This window comes from Strix aluco, chromosome 34, assembly GCF_031877795.1.
Source record: "Strix aluco isolate bStrAlu1 chromosome 34, bStrAlu1.hap1, whole genome shotgun sequence".
NCBI lineage: Eukaryota > Metazoa > Chordata > Aves > Strigiformes > Strigidae > Strix > Strix aluco.
The window spans coordinates 1319223-1337968 of NC_133964.1; positions in this window are offsets into that span (position 1 = coordinate 1319223).

Consider the following 18746-nt stretch of genomic DNA (forward strand, 5'->3'; position numbering starts at 1 on the left):
AATTTAGGGAGCTCTTGGCCTGAGAAACATCAACTTAGGCAGCTTATGGGCCTCTAAAACACCCTTTTAGGGAGCTTTTGAGCTCAGAAACACTTATTTGGGGATCTTTTGGGCTCAAAAGCAGCAATTTAAAGAGATTTGGGTCTCAGAACTACCCACCTGGGGAGCTTTTGGGCTATGAAACAGCAATTTCGGGAGCTCTGGGGCTCCAAAATGCCAATATAGGGAGCTTTGGGGCTCAGAAAGTGACTGAGGGAGGTTTTTGGCTCAAAACCAGCAATTTAGATAGCTCTTGGCCTGAGGAACACCCACTTAGGCAGCTTTTGGGCCTCCAAAACACAATTTTAGGGAGCTTTTGAGCTCAAAAAGACCCATCGAGGTATTTTTTGGGCTGAGAAACTGCGAATTTCGGTGGTTTTTAGGTGAGAAACAGCAATTTAGGGAGCTCTTGTCCTGAGAAACACCAACTTAGGCAGCTTTTGGGCCTGCAAAACACCCATTTATGGAGCTTTTGGGCCTTCAAAACACCCTTTTAGGGAGCTTTTGGGTTCAAAAGCAGCAATTTAATGATATCTGGGGGTCAGAAACCCCCACCTGGGGAGCTTTTGGGCTAAGAAACAGCAATTTCGGGAGCTCTGGGGCTCCAAAATGTCAATATAGGGATCTTTGGGGCTCAGAAACAGTGACTGAGGGAGGTTTTTGGCTCAAAACCAGCAATTTAGGGAGGTCTTGAGCCTGAGGAACAGGCACTTAGGCAGCTTTTGGGCCTCTAAAACACCCTTTTAGGGAGCTTTTGAGCTCAGAAACGCTTATTGGGTATCTTTTGGGCTCCAAACCAGCAATTTAAAGGGAGTTGGGTCTCAGAAACACCCGCCTGGGGAGCTTTTGGGCTAAGAAACAGCAATTTTGGGAGCTCTGGGGCTCCAAAATGTCAATATAGGGATCTTTGGGGCTCAGAAACAGTGACTGAGGGAGGTTTTTGGCTCAAAACCAGCAATTTAGGGAGCTCTTGGCCTGAAAAAAACCCACTTAGGCATCTTTTGGGCCTCCAAAACACCCTTTTAGGGAGCTTTTGGGCTCAAAAAGACCCATTGAGGGATCTTTTGGGCTCAGAAACTGCGACTTCAGGTGGTTTTTAGGTGAGAAGCAGCACTTTTGTGAGCTCTGGGGCTCAAACCCAGCAATTTAGGGAGCTCTTGGCCTGAGAAACATCAACTTAGGCAGCTTTTGGGCCTCCAAAACACCCTTTTAGGGAGCTTTTGAGCTCAGAAACACTTATTTGGGGATCTTTTGGGCTCAAAAGCAGCAATTTAAAGAGATTTGGGTCTCAGAACCACCCGCCTGGGGAGCTTTTGGGCTATGAAACAGCAATTTCGGGAGCTCTGGGGCTCCAAAATGTCAATATAGGGAGCTTTTGGGCTCAGAAACAGTGACTGAAGGAGGTTTTTGGCTCAAACCCAGCAATTTAGGGAGGTCTTGAGCCTGAGGAACAGCCACTTAGGCAGCTTTTGGGCCTCCAAAACACCCTTTTAGGGTGGTTTTGAGCTGAGGAAAAACTCTGCAGGGAGCTTTGTGGCTAAGAAACATCCATTTTGTAGCTTTTAGGCTCAGAAAAACCAAGACAGGGAGCGACTTAGGAAGCTTTTGTGCTAAGAAACAGCAACTGAGGGAGTTTTGGGGCTCCAAAAGACCAACTTAGGGAGATTTTCGGCTCAGAAACAGCAACTTAGGGTTGTTTTCAGCTGAGTAACAGCAATTTAAGGAGCTTTGGGGCTCCAAACCAGCAATTTAATGAGATTTGGCGCTCAAAAACCCCCTCCTGGGGAGCTTTTGGGCTAAGAAACAGCAATTTTGGGAGCTGTGGCGCTCCAAAATGTCAATATAGGGAGCTTTTGTGCTGAGAATCAGTGACTGAGGGAGGTTTTTGGCTCAAAACCAGCAATTTAGATAGCTCTTGGCCTGAGGAACACCCACTTAGGCAGCTTTTGGGCCTCCAAAACACAATTTTAGGGAGCTTTTGAGCTCAAAAAGACCCATCGAGGTATTTTTTGGGCTGAGAAACTGCGAATTTCGGTGGTTTTTAGGTGAGAAACAGCAATTTAGGGAGCTCTTGTCCTGAGAAACACCAACTTAGGCAGCTTTTGGGCCTGCAAAACACCCATTTATGGAGCTTTTGGGCCTTCAAAACACCCTTTTAGGGAGCTTTTGGGTTCAAAAGCAGCAATTTAATGATATCTGGGGGTCAGAAACCCCCACCTGGGGAGCTTTTGGGCTAAGAAACAGCAATTTCGGGAGCTCTGGGGCTCCAAAATGTCAATATAGGGATCTTTGGGGCTCAGAAACAGTGACTGAGGGAGGTTTTTGGCTCAAAACCAGCAATTTAGGGAGGTCTTGAGCCTGAGGAACAGGCACTTAGGCAGCTTTTGGGCCTCTAAAACACCCTTTTAGGGAGCTTTTGGGCTCAGAAAGACCCATTTGGGGATCTTTTGGGCTCCAAACCAGCAATTTAAAGGGAGTTGGGTCTCAGAAACACCCGCCTGGGGAGCTTTTGGGCTAAGAAACAGCACTTTTGTGAGCTCTGGGGCTCAAACCCAGCAATTTAGGGAGCTCTTGGCCTGAGAAACATCAACTTAGGCAGCTTTTGGGCCTCCAAAACACCCTTTTAGGGAGCTTTTGAGCTCAGAAACACTTATTTGGGGATCTTTTGGGCTCAAAAGCAGCAATTTAAAGAGATTTGGGTCTCAGAACCACCCGCCTGGGGAGCTTTTGGGCTAAGAAACAGCAATTTCGGGAGCTGTGGGGATCGAAAATGTCAATATAGGGAGCTTTTGGGCTCAGAAACAGTGACTGAAGGAGGTTTTTGGCTCAAACCCAGCAATTTAGGGAGGTCTTGAGCCTGAGGAACAGCCACTTAGGCAGCTTTTGGGCCTCCAAAACACCCTTTTAGGGTGGTTTTGAGCTGAGGAAAAACTCTGCAGGGAGCTTTGTGGCTAAGAAACATCCATTTTGTAGCTTTTAGGCTCAGAAAAACCAAGACAGGGAGCGACTTAGGAAGCTTTTGTGCTAAGAAACAGCAACTGAGGGAGTTTTGGGGCTCCAAAAGACCAACTTAGGGAGATTTTCGGCTCAGAAACAGCAACTTAGGGTTGTTTTCAGCGGAGTAACAGCAATTTAAGGAGCTTTGGGGCTCCAAACCAGCAATTTAATGAGATTTGGCGCTCAAAAACCCCCTCCTGGGGAGCTTTTGGGCTAAGAAACAGCAATTTTGGGAGCTGTGGTGCTCCAAAATGTCAATATAGGGAGCTTTTGTGCTGAGAATCAGTGACTGAGGGAGGTTTTTGGCTCAAAACCAGCAATTTAGATAGCTCTTGGCCTGAGGAACACCCACTTAGGCAGCTTTTGGGCCTCCAAAACACAATTTTAGGGAGCTTTTGAGCTCAAAAAGACCCATCGAGGTATTTTTTGGGCTGAGAAACTGCGAATTTCGGTGGTTTTTAGGTGAGAAACAGCAATTTAGGGAGCTCTTGTCCTGAGAAACACCAACTTAGGCAGCTTTTGGGCCTGCAAAACACCCATTTATGGAGCTTTTGGGCCTTCAAAACACCCTTTTAGGGAGCTTTTGGGTTCAAAAGCAGCAATTTAATGATATCTGGGGGTCAGAAACCCCCACCTGGGGAGCTTTTGGGCTAAGAAACAGCAATTTCGGGAGCTCTGGGGCTCCAAAATGTCAATATAGGGATCTTTGGGGCTCAGAAACAGTGACTGAGGGAGGTTTTTGGCTCAAAACCAGCAATTTAGGGAGGTCTTGAGCCTGAGGAACAGGCACTTAGGCAGCTTTTGGGCCTCTAAAACACCCTTTTAGGGAGCTTTTGAGCTCAGAAACGCTTATTGGGTATCTTTTGGGCTCCAAACCAGCAATTTAAAGGGAGTTGGGTCTCAGAAACACCCGCCTGGGGAGCTTTTGGGCTAAGAAACAGCACTTTTGTGAGCTCTGGGGCTCAAACCCAGCAATTTAGGGAGCTCTTGGCCTGAGAAACATCAACTTAGGCAGCTTTTGGGCCTCCAAAACACCCTTTTAGGGAGCTTTTGGGCTCAGAAAGACCCATTTGGGGATCTTTTGGGCTCCAAACCAGCAATTTAAAGAGATTTGGGTCTCAGAAACACCCGCCTGGGGAGCTTTTGGGCTAAGAAACAGCAATTTCGGGAGCTGTGGGGATCGAAAATGTCAATATAGGGAGCTTTTGGGCTCAGAAACAGTGACTGAAGGAGGTTTTTGGCTCAAACCCAGCAATTTAGGGAGGTCTTGAGCCTGAGGAACAGCCACTTAGGCAGCTTTTGGGCCTCCAAAACACCCTTTTAGGGTGGTTTTGAGCTGAGGAAAAACTCTGCAGGGAGCTTTGTGGCTAAGAAACATCCATTTTGTAGCTTTTAGGCTCAGAAAAACCAAGACAGGGAGCGACTTAGGAAGCTTTTGTGCTAAGAAACAGCAACTGAGGGAGTTTTGGGGCTCCAAAAGACCAACTTAGGGAGATTTTCGGCTCAGAAACAGCAATTTCGGGAGCTCTGGGGCTCCAAAATGTCAATATAGGGAGCTTTGGGGCTCAGAAACAGTGACTGAGGGAGGTTTTTGGCTCAAAACCAGCAATTTAGGGAGGTCTTGAGCCTGAGGAACAGGCACTTAGGCAACTTTTGGGCCTCTAAATCACCCTTTTAGGGAGCTTTTGAGCTCAGAAACGCTTATTGGGTATCTTTTGGGCTCCAAACCAGCAATTTAAAGGGAGTTGGGTCTCAGAAACACCCGCCTGGGGAGCTTTTGGGCTAAGAAACAGCAATTTTGGGAGCTCTGGGGCTCCAAAATGTCAATATAGGGATCTTTTGGGCTCAGAAACAGTGACTGGGGGAGGTTTTTGGCTCAAAACCAGCAATTTAGGGAGCTCTTGGCCTGAAAAAAACCCACTTAGGCATCTTTTGGGCCTCGAAAACACCCTTTTAGGGAGCTTTTGGGCTCAAAAAGACCCATTGAGGGATCTTTTGGGCTCAGAAACTGCGACTTCAGGTGGTTTTTAGGTGAGAAACAGCACTTTTGTGAGCTCTGGGGCTCAAACCCAGCAATTTAGGGAGCTCTTGGCCTGAGAAACATCAACTTAGGCAGCTTTTGGGCCTCCAAAACACCCTTTTAGGGAGCTTTTGAGCTCAGAAACACTTATTTGGGGATCTTTTGGGCTCAAAAGCAGCAATTTAAAGAGATTTGGGTCTCAGAACCACCCGCCTGGGGAGCTTTTGGGCTATGAAACAGCAATTTCGGGAGCTCTGGGGCTCCAAAATGTCAATATAGGGAGCTTTTGGGCTCAGAAACAGTGACTGAAGGAGGTTTTTGGCTCAAACCCAGCAATTTAGGGAGGTCTTGAGCCTGAGGAACAGCCACTTAGGCAGCTTTTGGGCCTCCAAAACACCCTTTTAGGGTGGTTTTGAGCTGAGGAAAAACTCTGCAGGGAGCTTTGTGGCTAAGAAACATCCATTTTGTAGCTTTTAGGCTCAGAAAAACCAAGACAGGGAGCGACTTAGGAAGCTTTTGTGCTAAGAAACAGCAACTGAGGGAGTTTTGGGGCTCCAAAAGACCAACTTAGGGAGATTTTGGGCTCAGAAACAGCAACTTAGGGTTGTTTTCAGCTGAGTAACAGCAATTTAAGGAGCTTTGGGGCTCCAAACCAGCAATTTAATGAGATTTGGCGCTCAAAAACCCCCTCCTGGGGAGCTTTTGGGCTATGAAACAGCAATTTTGGGAGCTGTGGCACTCCAAAATGTCAATATAGGGAGCTTTTGGGCTCAGAATCAGTGACTGAGGGAGGTTTTTGGCTCAAACCCAGCAATTTAGGGAGGTCTTGAGCCTGAGGAACAGCCACTTAGGCAGCTTTTGGGCCTCCAAAACACCCTTTTAGGGTGGTTTTGAGCTGAGGAAAAACTCTGCAGGGAGCTTTGTGGCTAAGAAACATCCATTTTGTAGCTTTTAGGCTCAGAAAAACCAAGACAGGGAGCGACTTAGGAAGCTTTTGTGCTAAGAAACAGCAACTGAGGGAGTTTTGGGGCTCCAAAAGACCAACTTAGGGAGATTTTCGGCTCAGAAACAGCAACTTAGGGTTGTTTTCAGCTGAGTAACAGCAATTTAAGGAGCTTTGGGGCTCCAAACCAGCAATTTAATGAGATTTGGCGCTCAAAAACCCCCTCCTGGGGAGCTTTTGGGCTAAGAAACAGCAATTTTGGGAGCTGTGGCGCTCCAAAATGTCAATATAGGGAGCTTTGGGGCTCAGAAACAGTGACTGAGGGAGGTTTTTGGCTCAAACCCAGCAATTTAGGGAGCTCTTGGCCCGAGAAACACTCACTTAGGCATCTTTTGGGCCTCCAAAACACCCTTTTAGGGAGCTTTTGGGCTCAAAAAGACCCATTGAGGGATCTTTTGGGCTCAGAAACTGCGACTTCAGGTGGTTTTTAGGTGAGAAACAGCACTTTTGTGAGCTCTGGGGCTCAAACCCAGCAATTTAGGGAGCTCTTGGCCTGAGAAACATCAACTTAGGCAGCTTTTGGGCCTCCAAAACACCCTTTTAGGGAGCTTTTGAGCTCAGAAACACTTATTTGGGGATCTTTTGGGCTCAAAAGCAGCAATTTAAAGAGATTTGGGTCTCAGAACCACCCGCCTGGGGAGCTTTTGGGCTAAGAAACAGCAATTTCGGGAGCTGTGGGGATCGAAAATGTCAATATAGGGAGCTTTTGGGCTCAGAAACAGTGACTGAAGGAGGTTTTTGGCTCAAACCCAGCAATTTAGGGAGGTCTTGAGCCTGAGGAACAGCCACTTAGGCAGCTTTTGGGCCTCCAAAACACCCTTTTAGGGTGGTTTTGAGCTGAGGAAAAACTCTGCAGGGAGCTTTGTGGCTAAGAAACATCCATTTTGTAGCTTTTAGGCTCAGAAAAACCAAGACAGGGAGCGACTTAGGAAGCTTTTGTGCTAAGAAACAGCAACTGAGGGAGTTTTGGGGCTCCAAAAGACCAACTTAGGGAGATTTTCGGCTCAGAAACAGCAACTTAGGGTTGTTTTCAGCGGAGTAACAGCAATTTAAGGAGCTTTGGGGCTCCAAACCAGCAATTTAATGAGATTTGGCGCTCAAAAACCCCCTCCTGGGGAGCTTTTGGGCTAAGAAACAGCAATTTTGGGAGCTGTGGTGCTCCAAAATGTCAATATAGGGAGCTTTTGTGCTGAGAATCAGTGACTGAGGGAGGTTTTTGGCTCAAAACCAGCAATTTAGATAGCTCTTGGCCTGAGGAACACCCACTTAGGCAGCTTTTGGGCCTCCAAAACACAATTTTAGGGAGCTTTTGAGCTCAAAAAGACCCATCGAGGTATTTTTTGGGCTGAGAAACTGCGAATTTCGGTGGTTTTTAGGTGAGAAACAGCAATTTAGGGAGCTCTTGTCCTGAGAAACACCAACTTAGGCAGCTTTTGGGCCTGCAAAACACCCATTTATGGAGCTTTTGGGCCTTCAAAACACCCTTTTAGGGAGCTTTTGGGTTCAAAAGCAGCAATTTAATGATATCTGGGGGTCAGAAACCCCCACCTGGGGAGCTTTTGGGCTAAGAAACAGCAATTTCGGGAGCTCTGGGGCTCCAAAATGTCAATATAGGGATCTTTGGGGCTCAGAAACAGTGACTGAGGGAGGTTTTTGGCTCAAAACCAGCAATTTAGGGAGGTCTTGAGCCTGAGGAACAGGCACTTAGGCAGCTTTTGGGCCTCTAAAACACCCTTTTAGGGAGCTTTTGGGCTCAGAAAGACCCATTTGGGGATCTTTTGGGCTCCAAACCAGCAATTTAAAGGGAGTTGGGTCTCAGAAACACCCGCCTGGGGAGCTTTTGGGCTAAGAAACAGCACTTTTGTGAGCTCTGGGGCTCAAACCCAGCAATTTAGGGAGCTCTTGGCCTGAGAAACATCAACTTAGGCAGCTTTTGGGCCTCCAAAACACCCTTTTAGGGAGCTTTTGAGCTCAGAAACACTTATTTGGGGATCTTTTGGGCTCAAAAGCAGCAATTTAAAGAGATTTGGGTCTCAGAACCACCCGCCTGGGGAGCTTTTGGGCTAAGAAACAGCAATTTCGGGAGCTGTGGGGATCGAAAATGTCAATATAGGGAGCTTTTGGGCTCAGAAACAGTGACTGAAGGAGGTTTTTGGCTCAAACCCAGCAATTTAGGGAGGTCTTGAGCCTGAGGAACAGCCACTTAGGCAGCTTTTGGGCCTCCAAAACACCCTTTTAGGGTGGTTTTGAGCTGAGGAAAAACTCTGCAGGGAGCTTTGTGGCTAAGAAACATCCATTTTGTAGCTTTTAGGCTCAGAAAAACCAAGACAGGGAGCGACTTAGGAAGCTTTTGTGCTAAGAAACAGCAACTGAGGGAGTTTTGGGGCTCCAAAAGACCAACTTAGGGAGATTTTCGGCTCAGAAACAGCAACTTAGGGTTGTTTTCAGCGGAGTAACAGCAATTTAAGGAGCTTTGGGGCTCCAAACCAGCAATTTAATGAGATTTGGCGCTCAAAAACCCCCTCCTGGGGAGCTTTTGGGCTAAGAAACAGCAATTTTGGGAGCTGTGGTGCTCCAAAATGTCAATATAGGGAGCTTTTGTGCTGAGAATCAGTGACTGAGGGAGGTTTTTGGCTCAAAACCAGCAATTTAGATAGCTCTTGGCCTGAGGAACACCCACTTAGGCAGCTTTTGGGCCTCCAAAACACAATTTTAGGGAGCTTTTGAGCTCAAAAAGACCCATCGAGGTATTTTTTGGGCTGAGAAACTGCGAATTTCGGTGGTTTTTAGGTGAGAAACAGCAATTTAGGGAGCTCTTGTCCTGAGAAACACCAACTTAGGCAGCTTTTGGGCCTGCAAAACACCCATTTATGGAGCTTTTGGGCCTTCAAAACACCCTTTTAGGGAGCTTTTGGGTTCAAAAGCAGCAATTTAATGATATCTGGGGGTCAGAAACCCCCACCTGGGGAGCTTTTGGGCTAAGAAACAGCAATTTCGGGAGCTCTGGGGCTCCAAAATGTCAATATAGGGATCTTTGGGGCTCAGAAACAGTGACTGAGGGAGGTTTTTGGCTCAAAACCAGCAATTTAGGGAGGTCTTGAGCCTGAGGAACAGGCACTTAGGCAGCTTTTGGGCCTCTAAAACACCCTTTTAGGGAGCTTTTGAGCTCAGAAACGCTTATTGGGTATCTTTTGGGCTCCAAACCAGCAATTTAAAGGGAGTTGGGTCTCAGAAACACCCGCCTGGGGAGCTTTTGGGCTAAGAAACAGCACTTTTGTGAGCTCTGGGGCTCAAACCCAGCAATTTAGGGAGCTCTTGGCCTGAGAAACATCAACTTAGGCAGCTTTTGGGCCTCCAAAACACCCTTTTAGGGAGCTTTTGGGCTCAGAAAGACCCATTTGGGGATCTTTTGGGCTCCAAACCAGCAATTTAAAGAGATTTGGGTCTCAGAAACACCCGCCTGGGGAGCTTTTGGGCTAAGAAACAGCAATTTCGGGAGCTGTGGGGATCGAAAATGTCAATATAGGGAGCTTTTGGGCTCAGAAACAGTGACTGAAGGAGGTTTTTGGCTCAAACCCAGCAATTTAGGGAGGTCTTGAGCCTGAGGAACAGCCACTTAGGCAGCTTTTGGGCCTCCAAAACACCCTTTTAGGGTGGTTTTGAGCTGAGGAAAAACTCTGCAGGGAGCTTTGTGGCTAAGAAACATCCATTTTGTAGCTTTTAGGCTCAGAAAAACCAAGACAGGGAGCGACTTAGGAAGCTTTTGTGCTAAGAAACAGCAACTGAGGGAGTTTTGGGGCTCCAAAAGACCAACTTAGGGAGATTTTCGGCTCAGAAACAGCAACTTAGGGTTGTTTTCAGCGGAGTAACAGCAATTTAAGGAGCTTTGGGGCTCCAAACCAGCAATTTAATGAGATTTGGCGCTCAAAAACCCCCTCCTGGGGAGCTTTTGGGCTAAGAAACAGCAATTTTGGGAGCTGTGGTGCTCCAAAATGTCAATATAGGGAGCTTTTGTGCTGAGAATCAGTGACTGAGGGAGGTTTTTGGCTCAAAACCAGCAATTTAGATAGCTCTTGGCCTGAGGAACACCCACTTAGGCAGCTTTTGGGCCTCCAAAACACAATTTTAGGGAGCTTTTGAGCTCAAAAAGACCCATCGAGGTATTTTTTGGGCTGAGAAACTGCGAATTTCGGTGGTTTTTAGGTGAGAAACAGCAATTTAGGGAGCTCTTGTCCTGAGAAACACCAACTTAGGCAGCTTTTGGGCCTGCAAAACACCCATTTATGGAGCTTTTGGGCCTTCAAAACACCCTTTTAGGGAGCTTTTGGGTTCAAAAGCAGCAATTTAATGATATCTGGGGGTCAGAAACCCCCACCTGGGGAGCTTTTGGGCTAAGAAACAGCAATTTCGGGAGCTCTGGGGCTCCAAAATGTCAATATAGGGATCTTTGGGGCTCAGAAACAGTGACTGAGGGAGGTTTTTGGCTCAAAACCAGCAATTTAGGGAGGTCTTGAGCCTGAGGAACAGGCACTTAGGCAGCTTTTGGGCCTCTAAAACACCCTTTTAGGGAGCTTTTGAGCTCAGAAACGCTTATTGGGTATCTTTTGGGCTCCAAACCAGCAATTTAAAGGGAGTTGGGTCTCAGAAACACCCGCCTGGGGAGCTTTTGGGCTAAGAAACAGCACTTTTGTGAGCTCTGGGGCTCAAACCCAGCAATTTAGGGAGCTCTTGGCCTGAGAAACATCAACTTAGGCAGCTTTTGGGCCTCCAAAACACCCTTTTAGGGAGCTTTTGGGCTCAGAAAGACCCATTTGGGGATCTTTTGGGCTCCAAACCAGCAATTTAAAGAGATTTGGGTCTCAGAAACACCCGCCTGGGGAGCTTTTGGGCTAAGAAACAGCAATTTCGGGAGCTGTGGGGATCGAAAATGTCAATATAGGGAGCTTTTGGGCTCAGAAACAGTGACTGAAGGAGGTTTTTGGCTCAAACCCAGCAATTTAGGGAGGTCTTGAGCCTGAGGAACAGCCACTTAGGCAGCTTTTGGGCCTCCAAAACACCCTTTTAGGGTGGTTTTGAGCTGAGGAAAAACTCTGCAGGGAGCTTTGTGGCTAAGAAACATCCATTTTGTAGCTTTTAGGCTCAGAAAAACCAAGACAGGGAGCGACTTAGGAAGCTTTTGTGCTAAGAAACAGCAACTGAGGGAGTTTTGGGGCTCCAAAAGACCAACTTAGGGAGATTTTGGGCTCAGAAACAGCAACTTAGGGTTGTTTTCAGCTGAGTAACAGCAATTTAAGGAGCTTTGGGGCTCCAAACCAGCAATTTAATGAGATTTGGCGCTCAAAAACCCCCTCCTGGGGAGCTTTTGGGCTAAGAAACAGCAATTTTGGGAGCTGTGGCGCTCCAAAATGTCAATATAGGGAGCTTTTGTGCTGAGAATCAGTGACTGAGGGAGGTTTTTGGCTCAAAACCAGCAATTTAGATAGCTCTTGGCCTGAGGAACACCCACTTAGGCAGCTTTTGGGCCTCCAAAACACAATTTTAGGGAGCTTTTGAGCTCAAAAAGACCCATCGAGGTATTTTTTGGGCTGAGAAACTGCGAATTTCGGTGGTTTTTAGGTGAGAAACAGCAATTTAGGGAGCTCTTGTCCTGAGAAACACCAACTTAGGCAGCTTTTGGGCCTGCAAAACACCCATTTATGGAGCTTTTGGGCCTTCAAAACACCCTTTTAGGGAGCTTTTGGGTTCAAAAGCAGCAATTTAATGATATCTGGGGGTCAGAAACCCCCACCTGGGGAGCTTTTGGGCTAAGAAACAGCAATTTCGGGAGCTCTGGGGCTCCAAAATGTCAATATAGGGATCTTTGGGGCTCAGAAACAGTGACTGAGGGAGGTTTTTGGCTCAAAACCAGCAATTTAGGGAGGTCTTGAGCCTGAGGAACAGGCACTTAGGCAGCTTTTGGGCCTCTAAAACACCCTTTTAGGGAGCTTTTGGGCTCAGAAAGACCCATTTGGGGATCTTTTGGGCTCCAAACCAGCAATTTAAAGGGAGTTGGGTCTCAGAAACACCCGCCTGGGGAGCTTTTGGGCTAAGAAACAGCACTTTTGTGAGCTCTGGGGCTCAAACCCAGCAATTTAGGGAGCTCTTGGCCTGAGAAACATCAACTTAGGCAGCTTTTGGGCCTCCAAAACACCCTTTTAGGGAGCTTTTGAGCTCAGAAACACTTATTTGGGGATCTTTTGGGCTCCAAACCAGCAATTTAAAGAGATTTGGGTCTCAGAAACACCCGCCTGGGGAGCTTTTGGGCTAAGAAACAGCAATTTCGGGAGCTGTGGGGATCGAAAATGTCAATATAGGGAGCTTTTGGGCTCAGAAACAGTGACTGAAGGAGGTTTTTGGCTCAAACCCAGCAATTTAGGGAGGTCTTGAGCCTGAGGAACAGCCACTTAGGCAGCTTTTGGGCCTCCAAAACACCCTTTTAGGGTGGTTTTGAGCTGAGGAAAAACTCTGCAGGGAGCTTTGTGGCTAAGAAACATCCATTTTGTAGCTTTTAGGCTCAGAAAAACCAAGACAGGGAGCGACTTAGGAAGCTTTTGTGCTAAGAAACAGCAACTGAGGGAGTTTTGGGGCTCCAAAAGACCAACTTAGGGAGATTTTCGGCTCAGAAACAGCAACTTAGGGTTGTTTTCAGCGGAGTAACAGCAATTTAAGGAGCTTTGGGGCTCCAAACCAGCAATTTAATGAGATTTGGCGCTCAAAAACCCCCTCCTGGGGAGCTTTTGGGCTAAGAAACAGCAATTTTGGGAGCTGTGGTGCTCCAAAATGTCAATATAGGGAGCTTTTGTGCTGAGAATCAGTGACTGAGGGAGGTTTTTGGCTCAAAACCAGCAATTTAGATAGCTCTTGGCCTGAGGAACACCCACTTAGGCAGCTTTTGGGCCTCCAAAACACAATTTTAGGGAGCTTTTGAGCTCAAAAAGACCCATCGAGGTATTTTTTGGGCTGAGAAACTGCGAATTTCGGTGGTTTTTAGGTGAGAAACAGCAATTTAGGGAGCTCTTGTCCTGAGAAACACCAACTTAGGCAGCTTTTGGGCCTGCAAAACACCCATTTATGGAGCTTTTGGGCCTTCAAAACACCCTTTTAGGGAGCTTTTGGGTTCAAAAGCAGCAATTTAATGATATCTGGGGGTCAGAAACCCCCACCTGGGGAGCTTTTGGGCTAAGAAACAGCAATTTCGGGAGCTCTGGGGCTCCAAAATGTCAATATAGGGATCTTTGGGGCTCAGAAACAGTGACTGAGGGAGGTTTTTGGCTCAAAACCAGCAATTTAGGGAGGTCTTGAGCCTGAGGAACAGGCACTTAGGCAGCTTTTGGGCCTCTAAAACACCCTTTTAGGGAGCTTTTGAGCTCAGAAACGCTTATTGGGTATCTTTTGGGCTCCAAACCAGCAATTTAAAGGGAGTTGGGTCTCAGAAACACCCGCCTGGGGAGCTTTTGGGCTAAGAAACAGCACTTTTGTGAGCTCTGGGGCTCAAACCCAGCAATTTAGGGAGCTCTTGGCCTGAGAAACATCAACTTAGGCAGCTTTTGGGCCTCCAAAACACCCTTTTAGGGAGCTTTTGGGCTCAGAAAGACCCATTTGGGGATCTTTTGGGCTCCAAACCAGCAATTTAAAGAGATTTGGGTCTCAGAAACACCCGCCTGGGGAGCTTTTGGGCTAAGAAACAGCAATTTCGGGAGCTGTGGGGATCGAAAATGTCAATATAGGGAGCTTTTGGGCTCAGAAACAGTGACTGAAGGAGGTTTTTGGCTCAAACCCAGCAATTTAGGGAGGTCTTGAGCCTGAGGAACAGCCACTTAGGCAGCTTTTGGGCCTCCAAAACACCCTTTTAGGGTGGTTTTGAGCTGAGGAAAAACTCTGCAGGGAGCTTTGTGGCTAAGAAACATCCATTTTGTAGCTTTTAGGCTCAGAAAAACCAAGACAGGGAGCGACTTAGGAAGCTTTTGTGCTAAGAAACAGCAACTGAGGGAGTTTTGGGGCTCCAAAAGACCAACTTAGGGAGATTTTGGGCTCAGAAACAGCAACTTAGGGTTGTTTTCAGCTGAGTAACAGCAATTTAAGGAGCTTTGGGGCTCCAAACCAGCAATTTAATGAGATTTGGCGCTCAAAAACCCCCTCCTGGGGAGCTTTTGGGCTAAGAAACAGCAATTTTGGGAGCTGTGGCGCTCCAAAATGTCAATATAGGGAGCTTTTGTGCTGAGAATCAGTGACTGAGGGAGGTTTTTGGCTCAAAACCAGCAATTTAGATAGCTCTTGGCCTGAGGAACACCCACTTAGGCAGCTTTTGGGCCTCCAAAACACAATTTTAGGGAGCTTTTGAGCTCAAAAAGACCCATCGAGGTATTTTTTGGGCTGAGAAACTGCGAATTTCGGTGGTTTTTAGGTGAGAAACAGCAATTTAGGGAGCTCTTGTCCTGAGAAACACCAACTTAGGCAGCTTTTGGGCCTGCAAAACACCCATTTATGGAGCTTTTGGGCCTTCAAAACACCCTTTTAGGGAGCTTTTGGGTTCAAAAGCAGCAATTTAATGATATCTGGGGGTCAGAAACCCCCACCTGGGGAGCTTTTGGGCTAAGAAACAGCAATTTCGGGAGCTCTGGGGCTCCAAAATGTCAATATAGGGATCTTTGGGGCTCAGAAACAGTGACTGAGGGAGGTTTTTGGCTCAAAACCAGCAATTTAGGGAGGTCTTGAGCCTGAGGAACAGGCACTTAGGCAGCTTTTGGGCCTCTAAAACACCCTTTTAGGGAGCTTTTGGGCTCAGAAAGACCCATTTGGGGATCTTTTGGGCTCCAAACCAGCAATTTAAAGGGAGTTGGGTCTCAGAAACACCCGCCTGGGGAGCTTTTGGGCTAAGAAACAGCACTTTTGTGAGCTCTGGGGCTCAAACCCAGCAATTTAGGGAGCTCTTGGCCTGAGAAACATCAACTTAGGCAGCTTTTGGGCCTCCAAAACACCCTTTTAGGGAGCTTTTGAGCTCAGAAACACTTATTTGGGGATCTTTTGGGCTCAAAAGCAGCAATTTAAAGAGATTTGGGTCTCAGAACCACCCGCCTGGGGAGCTTTTGGGCTAAGAAACAGCAATTTCGGGAGCTGTGGGGATCGAAAATGTCAATATAGGGAGCTTTTGGGCTCAGAAACAGTGACTGAAGGAGGTTTTTGGCTCAAACCCAGCAATTTAGGGAGGTCTTGAGCCTGAGGAACAGCCACTTAGGCAGCTTTTGGGCCTCCAAAACACCCTTTTAGGGTGGTTTTGAGCTGAGGAAAAACTCTGCAGGGAGCTTTGTGGCTAAGAAACATCCATTTTGTAGCTTTTAGGCTCAGAAAAACCAAGACAGGGAGCGACTTAGGAAGCTTTTGTGCTAAGAAACAGCAACTGAGGGAGTTTTGGGGCTCCAAAAGACCAACTTAGGGAGATTTTCGGCTCAGAAACAGCAACTTAGGGTTGTTTTCAGCGGAGTAACAGCAATTTAAGGAGCTTTGGGGCTCCAAACCAGCAATTTAATGAGATTTGGCGCTCAAAAACCCCCTCCTGGGGAGCTTTTGGGCTAAGAAACAGCAATTTTGGGAGCTGTGGTGCTCCAAAATGTCAATATAGGGAGCTTTTGTGCTGAGAATCAGTGACTGAGGGAGGTTTTTGGCTCAAAACCAGCAATTTAGATAGCTCTTGGCCTGAGGAACACCCACTTAGGCAGCTTTTGGGCCTCCAAAACACAATTTTAGGGAGCTTTTGAGCTCAAAAAGACCCATCGAGGTATTTTTTGGGCTGAGAAACTGCGAATTTCGGTGGTTTTTAGGTGAGAAACAGCAATTTAGGGAGCTCTTGTCCTGAGAAACACCAACTTAGGCAGCTTTTGGGCCTGCAAAACACCCATTTATGGAGCTTTTGGGCCTTCAAAACACCCTTTTAGGGAGCTTTTGGGTTCAAAAGCAGCAATTTAATGATATCTGGGGGTCAGAAACCCCCACCTGGGGAGCTTTTGGGCTAAGAAACAGCAATTTCGGGAGCTCTGGGGCTCCAAAATGTCAATATAGGGATCTTTGGGGCTCAGAAACAGTGACTGAGGGAGGTTTTTGGCTCAAAACCAGCAATTTAGGGAGGTCTTGAGCCTGAGGAACAGGCACTTAGGCAGCTTTTGGGCCTCTAAAACACCCTTTTAGGGAGCTTTTGAGCTCAGAAACGCTTATTGGGTATCTTTTGGGCTCCAAACCAGCAATTTAAAGGGAGTTGGGTCTCAGAAACACCCGCCTGGGGAGCTTTTGGGCTAAGAAACAGCACTTTTGTGAGCTCTGGGGCTCAAACCCAGCAATTTAGGGAGCTCTTGGCCTGAGAAACATCAACTTAGGCAGCTTTTGGGCCTCCAAAACACCCTTTTAGGGAGCTTTTGGGCTCAGAAAGACCCATTTGGGGATCTTTTGGGCTCCAAACCAGCAATTTAAAGAGATTTGGGTCTCAGAAACACCCGCCTGGGGAGCTTTTGGGCTAAGAAACAGCAATTTCGGGAGCTGTGGGGATCGAAAATGTCAATATAGGGAGCTTTTGGGCTCAGAAACAGTGACTGAAGGAGGTTTTTGGCTCAAACCCAGCAATTTAGGGAGGTCTTGAGCCTGAGGAACAGCCACTTAGGCAGCTTTTGGGCCTCCAAAACACCCTTTTAGGGTGGTTTTGAGCTGAGGAAAAACTCTGCAGGGAGCTTTGTGGCTAAGAAACATCCATTTTGTAGCTTTTAGGCTCAGAAAAACCAAGACAGGGAGCGACTTAGGAAGCTTTTGTGCTAAGAAACAGCAACTGAGGGAGTTTTGGGGCTCCAAAAGACCAACTTAGGGAGATTTTCGGCTCAGAAACAGCAACTTAGGGTTGTTTTCAGCGGAGTAACAGCAATTTAAGGAGCTTTGGGGCTCCAAACCAGCAATTTAATGAGATTTGGCGCTCAAAAACCCCCTCCTGGGGAGCTTTTGGGCTAAGAAACAGCAATTTTGGGAGCTGTGGTGCTCCAAAATGTCAATATAGGGAGCTTTTGTGCTGAGAATCAGTGACTGAGGGAGGTTTTTGGCTCAAAACCAGCAATTTAGATAGCTCTTGGCCTGAGGAACACCCACTTAGGCAGCTTTTGGGCCTCCAAAACACAATTTTAGGGAGCTTTTGAGCTCAAAAAGACCCATCGAGGTATTTTTTGGGCTGAGAAACTGCGAATTTCGGTGGTTTTTAGGTGAGAAACAGCAATTTAGGGAGCTCTTGTCCTGAGAAACACCAACTTAGGCAGCTTTTGGGCCTGCAAAACACCCATTTATGGAGCTTTTGGGCCTTCAAAACACCCTTTTAGGGAGCTTTTGGGTTCAAAAGCAGCAATTTAATGATATCTGGGGGTCAGAAACCCCCACCTGGGGAGCTTTTGGGCTAAGAAACAGCAATTTCGGGAGCTCTGGGGCTCCAAAATGTCAATATAGGGATCTTTGGGGCTCAGAAACAGTGACTGAGGGAGGTTTTTGGCTCAAAACCAGCAATTTAGGGAGGTCTTGAGCCTGAGGAACAGGCACTTAGGCAGCTTTTGGGCCTCTAAAACACCCTTTTAGGGAGCTTTTGAGCTCAGAAACGCTTATTGGGTATCTTTTGGGCTCCAAACCAGCAATTTAAAGGGAGTTGGGTCTCAGAAACACCCGCCTGGGGAGCTTTTGGGCTAAGAAACAGCACTTTTGTGAGCTCTGGGGCTCAAACCCAGCAATTTAGGGAGCTCTTGGCCTGAGAAACATCAACTTAGGCAGCTTTTGGGCCTCCAAAACACCCTTTTAGGGAGCTTTTGGGCTCAGAAAGACCCATTTGGGGATCTTTTGGGCTCCAAACCAGCAATTTAAAGAGATTTGGGTCTCAGAAACACCCGCCTGGGGAGCTTTTGGGCTAAGAAACAGCAATTTCGGGAGCTGTGGGGATCGAAAATGTCAATATAGGGAGCTTTTGGGCTCAGAAACAGTGACTGAAGGAGGTTTTTGGCTCAAACCCAGCAATTTAGGGAGGTCTTGAGCCTGAGGAACAGCCACTTAGGCAGCTTTTGGGCCTCCAAAACACCCTTTTAGGGTGGTTTTGAGCTGAGGAAAAACTCTGCAGGGAGCTTTGTGGCTAAGAAACATCCATTTTGTAGCTTTTAGGCTCAGAAAAACCAAGACAGGGAGCGACTTAGGAAGCTTTTGTGCTAAGAAACAGCAACTGAGGGAGTTTTGGGGCTCCAAAAGACCAACTTAGGGAGATTTTCGGCTCAGAAACAGCAATTTCGGGAGCTCTGGGGCTCCAAAATGTCAATATAGGGAGCTTTGGGGCTCAGAAACAGTGACTGAGGGAGGTTTTTGGCTCAAAACCAGCAATTTAGGGAGGTCTTGAGCCTGAGGAACAGGCACTTAGGCAACTTTTGGGCCTCTAAATCACCCTTTTAGGGAGCTTTTGAGCTCAGAAACGCTTATTGGGTATCTTTTGGGCTCCAAACCAGCAATTTAAAGGGAGTTGGGTCTCAGAAACACCCGCCTGGGGAGCTTTTGGGCTAAGAAACAGCAATTTTGGGAGCTCTGGGGCTCCAAAATGTCAATATAGGGATCTTTTGGGCTCAGAAACAGTGACTGGGGGAGGTTTTTGGCTCA